Raw genomic sequence first — 15,812 nt, 5'->3', positions numbered from 1 at the left:
CTCATGTCTGAGTATACCCTGCCACACCTATAGTGGCCAAAATCGATTTACAAAAGGGGGTGGTGATGAACAGAGTGTCTGAATTGAGCAGACCACTCTTACCCAGTCCAAAGATCAGGGCTTGATCCATCACCGTTATTTATCTCACTGCCCCATCCCAGCTCAGAACCTGGCTATATGCAAATCAGTCTGTCCCTGGCCCAGTGCATCATGGGAACAGGGCAGACTAAACTACCAAGCCAATTCTTTACCAGAAAGGAGACAAGCTACCGGGGACCGGTTTCTGGCATTTCAGCCGTCTTCGGCCCGGCTTGCTTGAATCCTGATGGAGCAGTGAGAAAGGGACTCATGTCTGAGTATACCCTGCCACACCTATAGTGGCCAAAATCGATTTACAAAAGGGGGTGGTGATGAACAGAGTGTCTGAATTGAGCAGATCACTCTTACCCAGTCCAAAGATCAGGGCTTGATCCATCACCGTTATTTATCTCACTGCCCCATCCCAGCTCAGAACCTGGCTATATGCAAATCAGTCTGTCCCTGGCCCAGTGCATCATGGGAACAGGGCAGACTAAACTACCAAGCCAATTCTTTACCAGAAAGGAGACAAGCTACCGGGGACCGGTTTCTGGCATTTCAGCCGTCTTCGGCCCTCACCACCCCTTGTTGTAAATATTTTTGTCCACCCTAAGCGTGGAAGGGTATTCTCAGATGTGAGACCCTTGCTCATTGCACCATCAGGATTCAAGCAAACTGGGCCGAAGACGGCTGTAATGCCAGAAACCGGTCCCCGGGAGCTTGTTTCCTTCCCAGTGTAAGAATTGGCTTTTGTAGTTTGGTTTGCCCTGTTCCCATCATGCACTGGGACAGGAACAGACTAATTTGCATACAGCCAGGTTCTGAAACTGGGATGGTGCAGTGAGCTAAAAAACGGTGTTGGATCTAGCCCTGATCTCTTGACTGGGTGAGAGCTTTCTGCTTAATTCAGAGACTCTGTCCCTCACCACCCCTTGTTGTAAATATTTTTGTCCACCCTAAGCGTGGAAGGGTATTCTCAGATGTGAGACCCTTGCTCATTGCACCATCAGGATTCAAGCAAACTGGGCCGAAGACGGCTGTAATGCCAGAAACCGGTCCCCGGGAGCTTGTTTCCTTCCCAGTGTAAGAATTGGCTTTTGTAGTTTGGTTTGCCCTGTTCCCATCATGCACTGGGACAGGAACAGACTAATTTGCATACAGCCAGGTTCTGAAACTGGGATGGTGCAGTGAGCTAAAAAACGGTGTTGGATCTAGCCCTGATCTCTTGACTGGGTGAGAGCTTTCTGCTTAATTCAGAGACTCTGTCCCTCACCACCCCTTGTTGTAAATATTTCGGTGCACAATCGGCATGCCCGCTGCGCGTGAACGCTGCGCGTGCGCGGGGATGTCATAGGTAGGGAGCCGGGAGGGAGGGTCAGCGACGGGGCGGCGAATGGGCTGGCGGGGGGCGGGGCCGCAGGGAGGCAGCAGTAGGAAAGTCTGGTGTGGGCGGGCGGCTTAGCGGCGGCTGGGTCGCCCGGGCAGGACAGCTAGCAGGCAGGCAGCAGGAGTAGCGTGGGGGCGACCAGGCCAAGGCACAGGCACAGTGGAGGCTATAGCAAGAGAACCATCAAGGAAGCAGTATCTATTGTAGACCTGAAAACTAGAAATGAATTACTGTATCCCAAGAGAAAGGAAGATGAAGATGAATGTATTAGGTTTATCACCACATTCTCTGGAAAGGCAAAGGAGGTACGAAGAATATTCAAGAAACATTGGCATGTACTATTTACTGATGACCACCTTAAAAAGAATCTGGGGAGCAATCCACAGATTACCTTAAGAAAAGGGAGGTCGCTGAGAGATGAACTCATCCACAATCATGTCATGGAACATACTAGAGGTAAATCGAACAAGTACACCAGGTTTCAGGTGTTGCAGAAAGTGTAAAGCTTGTAGAGGTAGCAGGGACTGTGATCGACTGCTGGTACCCAACTCCAAGAGGGGGCTTTTGATTAAGAAGAACCTTACATGCAACACAACATATAGCGTTTATGTCTTGATCTGCCCTTGTGACAAGTGGTACATGGGCAGTACCAAGCATGAAGTTAAAAAACGGGTGTTAAAACACTTACATGCAATAAAGAACAATAATAGACAGTACCCCATATTGACACTGTGAATCTTGGTATGAGGGGTAGCAATCGAGAGTTATCTTTGAGGAAACTCGAATCGCGCTACATTATAGATCTGGAAAGTCTAGCACCGACAGGACTAAACGTAAACGAAGAACTGGCAATTCATTTGTATGAGTAAAATATACATATATATCTGTATTCAGTTAGTTTGTTTCTGTATTTTAAATCATGTTTTTATTCCAGATTTGGCAACTTCTGTTTGCAACTGTCGGAATATTGATTAAATGATGAAGGAATGTGTAAGGCAAGGAGAAACCACATGGACACATGGAATTTTGAACTTTAATCTACATGATTGGGACAAGAATTATGTTGCATGGCATTATACAAGGTTCATAGGAGGCACAGCATTGAGACAGTAATGGACACATGAATTGAGACTATTTAACTGTCTTGGTGAAAGCCTGGAGTGATTAAACTCATTGTGGTGTTTTTGCCCACTTGGGCATTGGTGTCTTAGTGTGGGTTTCATTTTGGATCTTTAATATAAGTGTCTCCTGCAGTAGTATGCCCACTTAGGCTTTATTGTTTGCATCAGCGTTTGTTTCAATAAAGTTATTCACTTTATTGATCCTAGATAGCAACACACGTCCCAATGCTAGATACACTCCCGCCCACTCAGCGCGTCACAACGTAGGCGCTGGGAGTCGGGAGTTAGTTTGACAAAGAGCTTTATCGAGGCTTAATTGTAATCCTTGCAATGTTCATTCCGTTCTATGTGTATTGTGCCAATTCAGAGTATTGTTTGTGACATTTAAGCAGAATTATGTAGTTAATTGGATTACACAACATATTTCAATATTTAAATGTTAATTTGGAATTTTTCATTTTGCACATATATATTTGGGCATTTATGTACAATTAACTGTGATGAATTGCACATTCAAAAATGGCTGCGGAAGTTGCTCGTAAATCACATAGGTGGTGAGTACGTTGTTTAATCACATTGTTTTGAAGTGTATTTAAACATGGCGTTTACATGTATTTGCAAGCATGATCAAGGTGTAACAACTGAAACGCGTTGTTTTTCACTTGCAAAAGAAATTATTGCAGCAATTGGAGTGTTTGAGTGGTTCCTGAAAAGTGACGGGGACTTGCGGGAAAATATATATATATATATATATATATATATATATATATATATATATATGTGTGTAGCAGATCACTCTTCAAGCGTGGACTGTTAAGGTTTACTCATTGCTGCATGTGCAAGATCACACATTAAGCTAATGGCAGCATGAGCTTAGACATATATGAAATGAATATGTTGCCATATCAGTTCAACACTAGAAACAGCAGTAATATTAATGAGGGCGTTGGTAGCACACCAGTTTGTGAGAATTGTGCCTCTTTTATTCATATGCAGACTCGTGCAGCACTAAGCTTTAGTGTACAAATGGCAGGGAAGCTCTTTGAAAAGCATTATATAAAAAGCAGGAGCGGCGTCGCTGCAGCAACATCCTGTGATTCTGGGTAAGTCACTTATCTCCAGGGCACAAGTCCTATAAAAAGAAGTGGGGGCACTGACCCAGTTGCAGGGGCAGTATGCAAGTGAAATCATGACGCGTGCCAACACAGCACATGATGTCACAACACGTGAGATTTCACATGGCATCACAGGAAGTGGCCTCACTTCACTAGAAGACACTGCATTAGGATGAGTAGCGCTATAAAATAAATAAAATTGCGCTATTTATATTATTTGTGTAAATTCTGGGACAGACAATCCCATCTGCGTGCACTACAAGCACTGAAAAAAGTAAACAGCACACATCTCTTAAGTGTCTGCGAAGAGATAACAAAGTGTGTGCTTTTGTTTCCTCTCCTGTGCATACATCTCAAGTGTCTGTGAAGAGATAACAAAGTATGTGCTTTTGTTTCCTCTCCTGTGCATTTGCATTTAAGTGAGAGGTTCCAGCCCGCCTCCCCTCTGATAATCGATCAACAGGATGCCTGATGGTCCCTCAACTTCTTCCTTAATCTTTGGCACAGCTGAAGGTATAAAACATGCCCCCTAACTGCCTGCAGGTTGCTGCTGAGAATGAAAAGCAGACAACGTGCTGGAACTGCTTAACTTGTCCCTGTGTCTGAAAATGACACTGGCACAAGTTCAACTTATTTCTGTGGGGCCAACTTCTTGGCAGGGGGATGCTGTGTATCCGCGTACCCTGGTTATCTCCCGTGCCTAAAAAATAAAATCTGCTCTCCCCATGTTTATGATGTGCTTCTTAAGGTTATGTTACAGCCTCTTCGTAAATAGAGCATAAGAGGGGCAACAGTGTGCTCCATACGTAGCTTAAGCTGCAGTCCTGTTTTGAATAAATTGTCACTTGGAATTCATCCCAGAGTAGTGCTCACTGGAAGGCACGGCTTAACATTAGACCTCTGCCTTTGAATGCACAGCAAATGTGACAAGATAAGAACAAGATTTACAGGCCTGTTTACAGAAAGAGAGCTCTCGGAAGAATACTGGTAAATAAGGTTTTAGCATGGGAGGGAGGAAGTGAACCTTTCGAGACTAAGCCAGCAAATGAGAAGCAAGGAAAGGTGAGTTACGGACCACAGAGCCGCTGGTAGCAACGGACAGAATTCATTCCCAGGTAAACTTTCAGAAACTCTCCAAGATGTCTTTCGTATACCACACAGATGCGCTGTCTTGTAGTCTGCGACCGAAAAAAGGAGGAGGACATTACCCCAGTTGTCCTACTTCTAACTTACATTTGCTGCCTTTGCAACAGCAGATACCTTCCAAGACGCTATGTACCTCCCACAGTGCCAATTTACTTGACTACATTATTTCATAACGTCAAACCATCCTGAAATCTAAGTATGACCTGCGACAACGGGATCACGCCTGTTATATTAATTAAGGAGGATGCTGCAGGCAAAACCGGAGGCGGTCTGAAAGTATTGAGTCTGACCCCAGGCTTGCTACAAAGCAAAACCTTGTCAAAGGCAGGAGAGTGTGGACGGCTTTTCGGTTCCACCAGTCATTTCCCCGCCTGTTTCCTGATCGAATAGCTATTGGTTATATCGAAGCTGAGGGAAATATTACAAAAACCTCATAATTCCGCAATGTTGCTACTAATAGTTGTCTCACTTTTGATACATGAGAGGATAAGTCCCATCACCCTCGTTTGAATAATATGAACTGAAAACAGCGGGGAACATCGTTTACAACGAAACTTTTACCATGCACTACCATTACAACGTAGGAATTACTCGTTACAACGACTTTCGCTGGAGGGCGCTGTTGGATAGGGAATAGTTTAATTTTCTATCCAACACCTTCCCTACTATCCACGGGGACTGGAGTTGGAATAGAAAATTAAACTATTCCACTATCCAGCGCCCCCCAACGCAAGTCGTTGTAACGACTTGCATTGCAATACCTGCGTTGTAAGGCATGCGTGGTAAAAGCATGCATTGAAACGTCATACAACCGAAAACAGCTGCTGAGAGGCTTTGAATGTTTCTCTGTCAGTTCCACGATCATCTTTTTCATTCCTAAGCACTGAAGCAGACCCCTGGTGGCAGGTGATCCCTCATAATTCATCAATAAACTAGAGGTCAGAATCCAGTTTGTAATTAACCTCATTTGTTTGCTATGGTTCTGTGTTTTGCTTCTTCAGTCTTTCTGTAAGAGCACTATCATATTTTCTTTAGTTATGATAATATTGAGCTGCCCAGTTTGGTACTGATTGTAGCTAATTGTGTTTTTGGTGTACAGTCTTTAATACGAAAGTGTGTATATTTGTTAGCCTGCTTATATTATGTTTAAAAGTAGAAAAGCTTGCCACCCATCATCTCAAAATATTATCCCACTGAAAATTGCTCAGAATTATTGTTTTGTTCACAGTCCTACTCCCTTCTTTTAATCACACGCACGAGGCGTGTTTTTTCATTTCTTTAGGAAAACAATTATTCACTTTGTGCCGTACCAAAGAAGTATAAAAATATATCTATGTCTGTATTTGTGATGATGACGTATTATAAACGTTTTAACGTAACTGGTGCTCATGAAAGCGCTCCAATACCTTCGGGTCGAGTTTGGGCTATATAAAAACAAAAAAACAAACAACGCCAATAATCCTCGTAGTCATTTTGTCATGTTTTGTTTAAAATTTCCACTAGATGGTAGTGTTGCACCGCGAGTTTTTACGTGTACCATTTTAAAAAAAGAGTCAGTTTATACCACCTTGTGAAATACTGAAGCATGCTAAACGAAACGTGTTGGCATTCGTAGCTTTTCTTGGATAATAAGGACAGGTTAATTGTTACAGGTTAATTGTTACTCTGGTACTGAAGGGCATATTTTGTGTGCATTAGATGGACAAAGCTCAAGTCACTGCATTATTAATCAAGCACATACGGCGATTTGGGGTCTTTTTTTCTTCCAGAAATCTTCTCTGATTCATGTGATGCTCACCTTTGTACCATTGTTTAATTTGGTTTTAGGTGATTCACAAATTTCAGTTCTGCTTTTTTTGGTTTCAAACTACTGACAACTTTGTGGAAGGTTATTTACGTGGCCTTGCTAGGGTTACCAACTGGCAGGGTGCACATTCAGGACAGTCAGTGTAAAAATTCAGGACAAAGGGTCAAAATTCAGGACAAAAATTCAGGACAGAAGGTCAAAATTCAGGACAAAAATTTGGGACAAAACATAGGTTTTACAGACATATCAGAGGAGGTGGCACAATAATATATAAGTAAGTAAATAGACAACCAAAATAAATACAAGTCAAAATAAGTTTATATAAGGTTGATCCAATCGTGCACTTTACAGTTTTTCAGTATGCGCAACTTTGCAAAGCGACATCAGGCCCTTTCTGCAATCAAGATTTGTGCTAGTAACAATAAACATTAATAAATAGTATTTTTTATTTGTATGTTGAAATCTGTCTTTTAAATGTACAGTGAAAACGGTGTTAGTTATTTTATTTGTATTTTCTCCAGCATGGCGCCAAGACAAAAGCAGAATGCTTTGCCCTAATCCCATGCAGGAGAATGCAAACCACATGCTGTCACTACAATTGGGCCCATTAGCACTTATAGAATGACAGTCAGCTGCAGTTTCAGTCTGACAATGGGCCGCTCCACAGTCTGCACGAGGGATGTCCGGGAGGGGCGGCTGCAGGGAGCCTCTTCAGTTTAAAAGATAACTGCAAGAGGCCCGAGTGAAATCTTTTTAACTCACGGGGCCTCTCGCATGGGAAACAGCATTCCTTTCTGAGATTTCCCATTTCGATTTTAGTATGATGTCTGTAAGGCGTCCGTAATTTGGGATCCCCAAATTACGGACGCCTTGTGGACGTCATACTAAAATGACGGACGGTTCGGGAAATTTACGGACGGTTGGTCACCCTAGCCTTGCGTGGGTGGAGTATGGGCTATGGTGCAAGGGTGCTTGCGGTGGCGCTAGGCTGCACACAGTGCGCCTGTGCAAGGAGAGAACATAAATTGAGCATTTCTGAGCATTTCTGCCCTTTTGCACAGCAACATTTCTTGCAGCACCTGCATTTTGTGAGATTTTACTTAATGTGTCCCAGGATTTATAAACAGTTACCACTCACAGTGAGACCTGCTTAAAGCACACCATGATTTATGAGAAATCCTATGGCTAAACGAGACCAGGTGCAAACAATGGGCAAGTCGTGGGGTAATATTGCTATAAATCTCCATGCTTTAGTGTAACTTTCACAAAATTACAAATTAAATGTGGTTTACCCTTGGCCAGTTGTCATTGTGTAAAATTGTGTACAGAAGGTTAAGCTGTGAATGGAAATCACAGGTAAGCTGTGGCCGAAACATCTTTGAGCGTAAACGAGGAAGGCGGTTGTGTTGTATTTTTCATTTTTTTTAAAATACAATGAAGAGACGCTTCAGCCTAGAGACCTTTGTGAGATAGCATGAGCATGGGGCACTGTATGTACTTTCTACTTAACAACCATTGAAAGGGCCTTATTTATGAAGCCCTGTGTCACATTTACACCGCCATCTCGTCACTTTTTGTGATGCGGCGGCTTAAATAACGCACCACGTTGGGCCATATTTATGAAGTGATGCCTATAGGCAGATGCATCACTTCGTAAACCCTTGCGCTACATTATACCTGCGTCAGTATAATGTCTGCTGGGTGGGCATTCCCACTCATCAAAGCCTCGTAGAAGTGGTGCATTGAAATCTATAAGATTTCAGTGTGCCACTTCTAGGACGTCTCTGCGTCAAAACCTTATCCCTGCCTCATGGCCGGCTTAAGGGTTACACAGGCCCTTTCACATGCGGCTTGCCCCAGGTGAAAGCACACATTGCTGGAGTTGCATCTGTTTTCCGACACACCCCAGCAATGTGCCACTTTTGCGCCTACAGATTATGTACAGCAGTACTGACCCATCTGTAATTCCTTGCAACATGATACGCTGTATTGTAAATATGGCGCATCCTTGGTGTCGCAAGGAGGGACCACTGAGAAGTGTTGCATCACTTCTTTGTCGCAGCTATGTAACACTTCTCATAAATGAGACTGAAGGTTTTTAGTCCATTATACAAGTTGGCATTTTCATATTTTTAAAGAAACAATGTCATTCATATTTTCTTTCTGATATAAAAGCTGCAAATTGCAGCATCCCGGGGCAGTTTTCAGTAGACAGGCTGTTGCAAGTCCTGTGAGTTTGACACAAGAACTTTTTATAGCATGCTTTATCATCTGGAATCCTTACTACAGACCCCATATGCAAAATGTACCACTTTTTTTACAAAACTGCCACTACAGGGCAGGAATAAATGTACACACTGCAGAAGTAGAGGTAGGTTAGATTTGACAGGTAGGCTAAGTATGGTAGAATGGGATGATACGTTGGGTATGGTATGGTAAGTAATATTGCTGATATCTAGGTAATTAGGTATAGAAGGTGGTTGTTTATGTGAATGGGATGTAAGTATGCTAGGTTTGGTAGGTTAAGCATGGTAAGTAGTTATGGAAGGTTTGGTAAGCTAGCTATTGTAGATATGCTTAGTGTGATAGGTTAGTTATGGTAGGTATATCGGTAGGTTTTTGTAAGTAGTGCAGGTATGATAGGGTAAGAATGGTAAGTTAGGTATAGTATGTTCATCAAATCTTTATTTGGTTATTAAAATAGAACAACCATAAAAGTACAATAAAATCACAATTTACAAAATCTCATCATAAAATACAAATACTTCCTCGCCAATCAGGATATAATATACTTTCTTGATCTAAAAACATTTTTTTAAAACTTTGAACAGCCAAAAAGGCAGGACGGCAACGATTCATTTTCATAGTCTTCAACAACCGAACAGTCCATCTTTGTCTTGGAATCGAATAGAATTTACAAAAGAAAAGGATATGGATGTCTGATTGTTCAGAAATTTCGTCACATGGGCATTTAGGTAAAATTTTTGTCCAATCATTCATGTTGGGGAAGCTAAGCGACCTGAATATTAGGTTTAATCTGAAACGAGTTAGAAAAAAATCTCTCGTAATCGCTCATTTGAAATTTTAGATATGGCTGCATTTTTTATGTGATTATTGTCAACTGATGAGCAACCACCATTTGTTTCACCATCTCGTTAGTTGTTCTACACTTTTCTAGGTGACTCATGCACTTTTCCTTAAGAGCTTTTCTAGAAATGTCACACATAGATAGAGGTTCAGTAAAATAATTTTCCAGAACTAGGTCAGTGATAAACTTCCTTACGTAACTTAACCAACCAAACCTACCACCGTTGTCTAACTCATCACATCGTTCAAGATGGAGAGATTTAATTTACATTCTTCAGTGGTCCAGGTCCAAGTCCTATGCCATAACAGAACTGGAACGACCTTTATTGTGTCTTCTAAATATGGTTCTCCAAGTTCGGTATGGCAAACATATGTAGATACGCTTTCTGGAACAGTTAAAAGATATTTCATGAAGGAATTTTCCACCACCTGTGATGATCTCATATTAGCATGCCCCCACAGTCTAGTGTCATATGTGACAGATGCTACGCAGGTCGCTCTATATACTGTAAGCATCTTCCCAATTGGTTTTCTACCCATTCGCTTACTAAAATTTTTTAGTGCCATTATTGATTTACTGAACAGTAGCCTTCTTGTTTTGATTGCGTTATTCCATCGACCTGTATGGTCGAATAAAACGCCTAGGTACGGGAAAGTTAAGGTAATATCAACTGGGCTCGAGGAGACAAAAATTGTCCTTCTCTTTCTAGCTGCCCCATGGCCACAATTCATGCTAAAGGTCTTAGAGCAACTTATCCTTAAATCCAGACTGGTCATAAAGTCAGTAAAGGAAGTGACTATGATTTGCATAGCCATTGGTGTTCTTGCCATTAGGACAGCGTCATCTGCGTATAATAATGCTGGGATTGGTCTTTTACCCACCATCGGCATGTCCTTGCCCTCCTGTATTAATATCCTCTCCAACTCATTAATATATAGAGCAAAGAGAAAAGGGGCAAGGACACAACCTTGTCGTACTCCCCTGGCAATTCCAAAAGTTTCAGTGCATTCCCCATTTTTCCCGTACCTAACTCTGGCTCTTGCCCCTGAGTAAAGTTCCCTATGATATTGGACTATTGAGTTCTCAACTCCTAGGTTCTCAAGGACCAGCCATAGTTTTCAATGGGTGACGCAGTCGAATACTGACGTCAAATCAACGAAGGTTAAAAACATACAGCCATCCTTAGCTTTAGTATATTTTTCAATAAGAGCATATAGATTCAGGCACTGATCAATCGTACTCAATCCCTATCTAAAACCATATTGAAGGTCAGTAATGATTGCATTTTCTTCCGCCCAGGACTGAAGTCTGTTTAGAATCACGCGGCCGAGAATCTTAATTGTGGAGTCCAGAAGCGATATTGGGCGATAGCAGTGACAACTAGCTCTATCGCCTTTCTTGAATATCTGCACTATTATAGACTCACACCAGGAAGATAGAAGGCCTTTACGCAAAGTAACATTAAAAAGTTGTGTGAGAAGCGGGGCCAACAGACCAGTGTTATATTTATATAAATCTACTGGTACCCCGTTGGGTCCGGGTGCTTTCCCTGCCATACTAGCATTTATACTTGCAGTTACCTCCATTACAGATATAGCTGGATTGAGGGTAACCAGAGTATGATGGGGATCCTCCGTGATATTATCGATTACTGAGGAATCATCCTCAGAAGTCATCACAGAATACAAATCTGAATAATGGTTCACCCATTCCCTCTCAGTAATCGCTATTTCTATCCTGGAGGGAACATTGTAGTTAATTGGCGGTTAATTCACTACTTGCCAAAAGGCTATTGAATCTCTGTTTAAAGATGCCTCGCACAATGATTCCCACGCTTTCTTTTTTAGAGTATTCTTTCTATATTTCAAGGCCTTCTTATAATCATTTCTCAGGGCTTTGATTAAAGTGCGGTCCTTATCACAGTCTTTTAAGGCGTGTTTTAGCTTGGAGTAAGCCTTAGTACAAGCGGTGTCGAACCAACCAATTTGAGTCTTTTTGAAATTTTTCGATTTAACCCACAGGCTATTCTTTATTTGGGAAGTAATATCTAAAAAGTTTTTTATAAAATCTAAATCATCAATATTCTCATCTGTACAGGCGTGGAGTTGGGGCTCGCATTTCTTAATCAATTTATGGAGGAAATCTGCAGGAATCACACTGGTCCATTTTAGAGCATACCCGTTTTTCTTAACCATGGCAATACTATCCACACACGGTTTTAAGATGTTATTTCTGTGCGGATCTTTGGGTTTCGCTAACATTTCTAAGCTAAGTGGAAAATGGTCGCTCAACGGATTATCCAAGACATTAAAAGCTTGGGTCTTTCCCCCATGTCTGGCCGTCATCAATATAACATCGAAGGTTGAATTTACCCCTCTACCATTAAAAGTGGGTTCAAATGGGATCTCAGATCTAACCATTTTATTCACAAAACCCATATCACATCTAAAAATGATGTAATTAAAAAGGTCTCCGCACTTAGTATGTTCAAAATGGATTAAGCTATCACCATTATCCAACATTATACCGCAGGTTCCTCTCTCACCGCTTTGGCATATAGAACAGTTAAAATCCCCGCCCCAAATGACAGACATCTTTAAATCTCCCACATAGCGTCGATTTTATATCGTTACAGAAGGATTTAAGAATTTCTTCCACCAGCTCTGCAGGAACATTATTATAAAAGTTTACCAAAATCAATGTAAACATTTTGTCTATAGTTATCCTGATTATATGATAATACATGTTGTTAAAAAGGATCTAATTTTTCAAACAATGAAACAAATTAGACACATATGTGGTTAGACCCCCTTTGGCCCTCCCATGTACATAGTCAATGGCTGGAGAAAAGAAAGTTTTAAATCCACTCACATGAAGTGGGTCAGTCGACCAAGTTTCTTGTAAGCTGACAAAATCATGCATATTTACTAGGGTAACCCAATGCTCGTTCCCCTGTTTTGATTTTAGGCCTGCAATGTTCCAATACAAGAAGGACCAGCTGGCCCTAGGGATCTCGCCACCCGTCAAACTTGTAACACAATGTGGCAACACAATGTGGCTCAAGAGTAATCACAGCTTTTGCCTCTTCAGTTAACTCCATCTGCATCCCCTCTTTATTCCCTTTGATATCGTTTTTCCTAACCACAGCATTTATCTGGATCTCAGATGCTCCTTCTTTCAAGCTCAATAGATTTTGACCAACATTTTTGGCAGTTTGACCCAAATTTACAGGGCAAATATCAGTTTTGAGTCAATCAACATCCTCCAAACCCTGCAATATTTCATAGCGATTAAACATAGGGATATTAAATCTATCTCAATCGCCATCAAAATACCCCCGTTGCTGCCATTGATTTATTTTTATTGGGTTTATGTATGTGGACAGATAGGAATAATTTAAATCTAGGGTTTGTATTCCATCATTAGCTCTGCAATCGCTCCAATTGCAGATAAACCTCACTGCCCGTCTATCCCTGAAGTTGACTAGTATGCAATCGCCAGGAAGATCTTATGGTTTATGTCCCACCCAGGCTACTCTCCGAACATGTAAAAATTTGGCATGTGAATGGGGTGGAAGAGCTCTATTAGTGTTGAGCCAAAAAGTTACTTTGTTTTTTAGATCTGAGTAGGTTTCCCTTTGGTCATTATTCAGCTCAGGCACCAGGGTCAGGACCACAGTGTATGGTACAGATTGGGGGGGCAGGTCAATACGTGGATATATGATCTAATTTTTATTGCTAGTGACCCTACCATCTTCTTGATGTCTATTTTTCCTGTGGTCCTCCCCCGTAACAGTATCTTTTGTTACCACGCTTTCAATTTCTTTTGTTCTTGTTTTAATTGGGGGTTGAAGTCAAGTCAAGTCAAGTCATAAAATTTGTATAGCGCACTACATACCCAGAGGGTTTCAAGGCGCTTAGGAAGGGGAGGAGGAATATTTGTCAAATATCCACGTTTTAAGCTGCTTTCTGAACGCTAGGTGGTTCTGGGTGAGGCGAAGGTGAGCGGGGAGTGAGTTCCATGTTTTAGCAGCCAGGTATGAAAAGGATCTGCCTCCCATGGTGGTCTTGTTGATGCGAGGTACGGTGGCGAGGGCTTGGCTGGAAGAACGTAGTTGGCGGGAGGGGGTGTAGAAGGACAGTCGAGAGTTGAGGCAATCTGGTCCGATGTCGTAGAGTGATTTGTGTGCGTGGGTAAGCAGTCGGAAGGTGATCCTCTTATTGACGGGTAGCCAGTGGAGGTCTTTAAGGTGACCAGAGATGTGTTCGTTGCATGGGATGTCTAGTATGAGCCTGGCTGAGGCGTTTTGGATTCGTTGGAGTTTCTTCTGGAGTTTAGCGGTGGTACCTGCGTAGAGGGTGTTTCCGTAGTCCAGTCGGCTCGTGACCAGAGCGTGGGTGACTGTTTTCCTTGTTTCGGAGGGGATCCAGCGAAATGTTTTTCTGAGCATGCGAAGAATGTTGAAGCAGGAAGAGGATACGGCGTTGACTTGTCTGTTCATTGAGAGTGAAGAATCCAGGATAACGCCAAGGTTCCGTGCGTGGTCTGTCGGGATGGGTGCTTTTCCGAGGGCTTCCGGCCACCAGGAGTCGTCCCAAGCAGAGGGGGATGTACCTAAGATGAGGACTTCTGTTTTGTCTGAGTTCAGTTTCAGACGGCTTTGTTTCATCCATTCGGCAACTTCTTTCATTCCTTCGTGTAGGTTAGTTTTGGCGGTGTTGGGGTCTTTGGTGAGTGATAGGATCAGTTGGGTGTCATCTGCGTACGAGATGATGTTGAGGTTGTGTTGGCGTGCGATGGCCGCGAGGGGGCTCATGTAAACGTTGAAGAGGGTGGGACTGAGTGAGGATCCTTGTGGTACGCCACAGATGACTTCAGTGGCCTCAGACTTGAATGGTGGGAGGCGGACTCTCTGTGTTCTTCCGGAGAGGAAGGAGGTGATCCATTCAAGTGCTTTTCCTTGTATTCCGATGTTTCTGAGGCGCTGTAGAAGGGTGCTGTGGCAGACTGTATCGAATGCTGCAGAGAGGTCGAGGAGGATGAGGGCGATTGTGTCTCCATTGTCCAGTAGAGTTCGAATGTCGTCTGTTGCTGCGATGAGGGCGGTCTCAGTGCTGTGTTTTGCTCGGAATCCAGATTGTGAGGGGTCGAGGGTTTTGTTGGCTTCGAGGAAGGCGGCGAGCTGGTTGTTGACGGCTTTCTCGATGACTTTGGCCGGGAATGGAAGAAGCGAGATGGGGCGGTAATTTTTGAGTTCGGTGGGGTCCGCTGTTGGTTTTTTCAGAAGGGCGGTGAGTTCAGCGTGTTTCCAGACTTCTGGGAAGGTAGCGGAGTTGAAGGAGCAGTTGATGACGTCTCGGAGGTGCGGTGCTATGACGGAGTCTGCTTTGTTGAAGATGTGGTGAGGGCATGGGTCTGTGGGGGATCCTGAGTGGATGGAATTCATCAGGCGGATGGTGTCCTCAGTGGAGATTGGGTTCCAGGCGTTAAGGGTGTTCACGGGGGGAAGATGGTCAGCAAATGGTAGGGTGGGTTGGTTTCCGGGTTGGTTGTCAAAGCTGTTGTGGATGTCTGCAATCTTGTTGTGGAAAAAAGAGGCTAGGGAGTCACAGAGGGTTTGAGAGGGGGTGATGTCGTTGGAGTTGGCCGAGGGATTGGAGAATTCCTTGACGATGTTGAAAAGTTCCTTGCTGTTGTGGGCGTTGTTGTCAAGTCGATCCTTGAATGCTGTTTTCTTGGCTTTTCGGATCAGTTGGTGGTGAGTGCGGGTGGCGCTTTTAAAGGCGTCCTTGGTGCTGGTGGTTGGGTCTTTTTTCCAGGCATTTTCAAGGGAGCGGCAGAGTTTCTTGGACTTCTTGAGATCATCGTTGAACCATGAGGCTTTCTTGCTGCCAGGTTTGCTTTGACGTTTTTTCAGTGGTGCTAAGGTGTCGGCGGTGTTGGATAACCATAGGGTGAGGTTGGCGGCGGCTTCGTTGGCGTTAGAAGAGAGGGCTGGGGAGTTTCGAAGGAGCGATGCGGATATTTGGTCCGTGGTGATTTTGTTCCAATTTCTTTGCAGGGTAGGTTG

This window comes from Lissotriton vulgaris, chromosome 10 (genome assembly GCF_964263255.1).
Source record: "Lissotriton vulgaris chromosome 10, aLisVul1.2, whole genome shotgun sequence".
Taxonomy (NCBI): Eukaryota; Metazoa; Chordata; class Amphibia; order Caudata; family Salamandridae; genus Lissotriton; species Lissotriton vulgaris.
Note: the sequence above shows the minus strand (reverse complement) of the source record.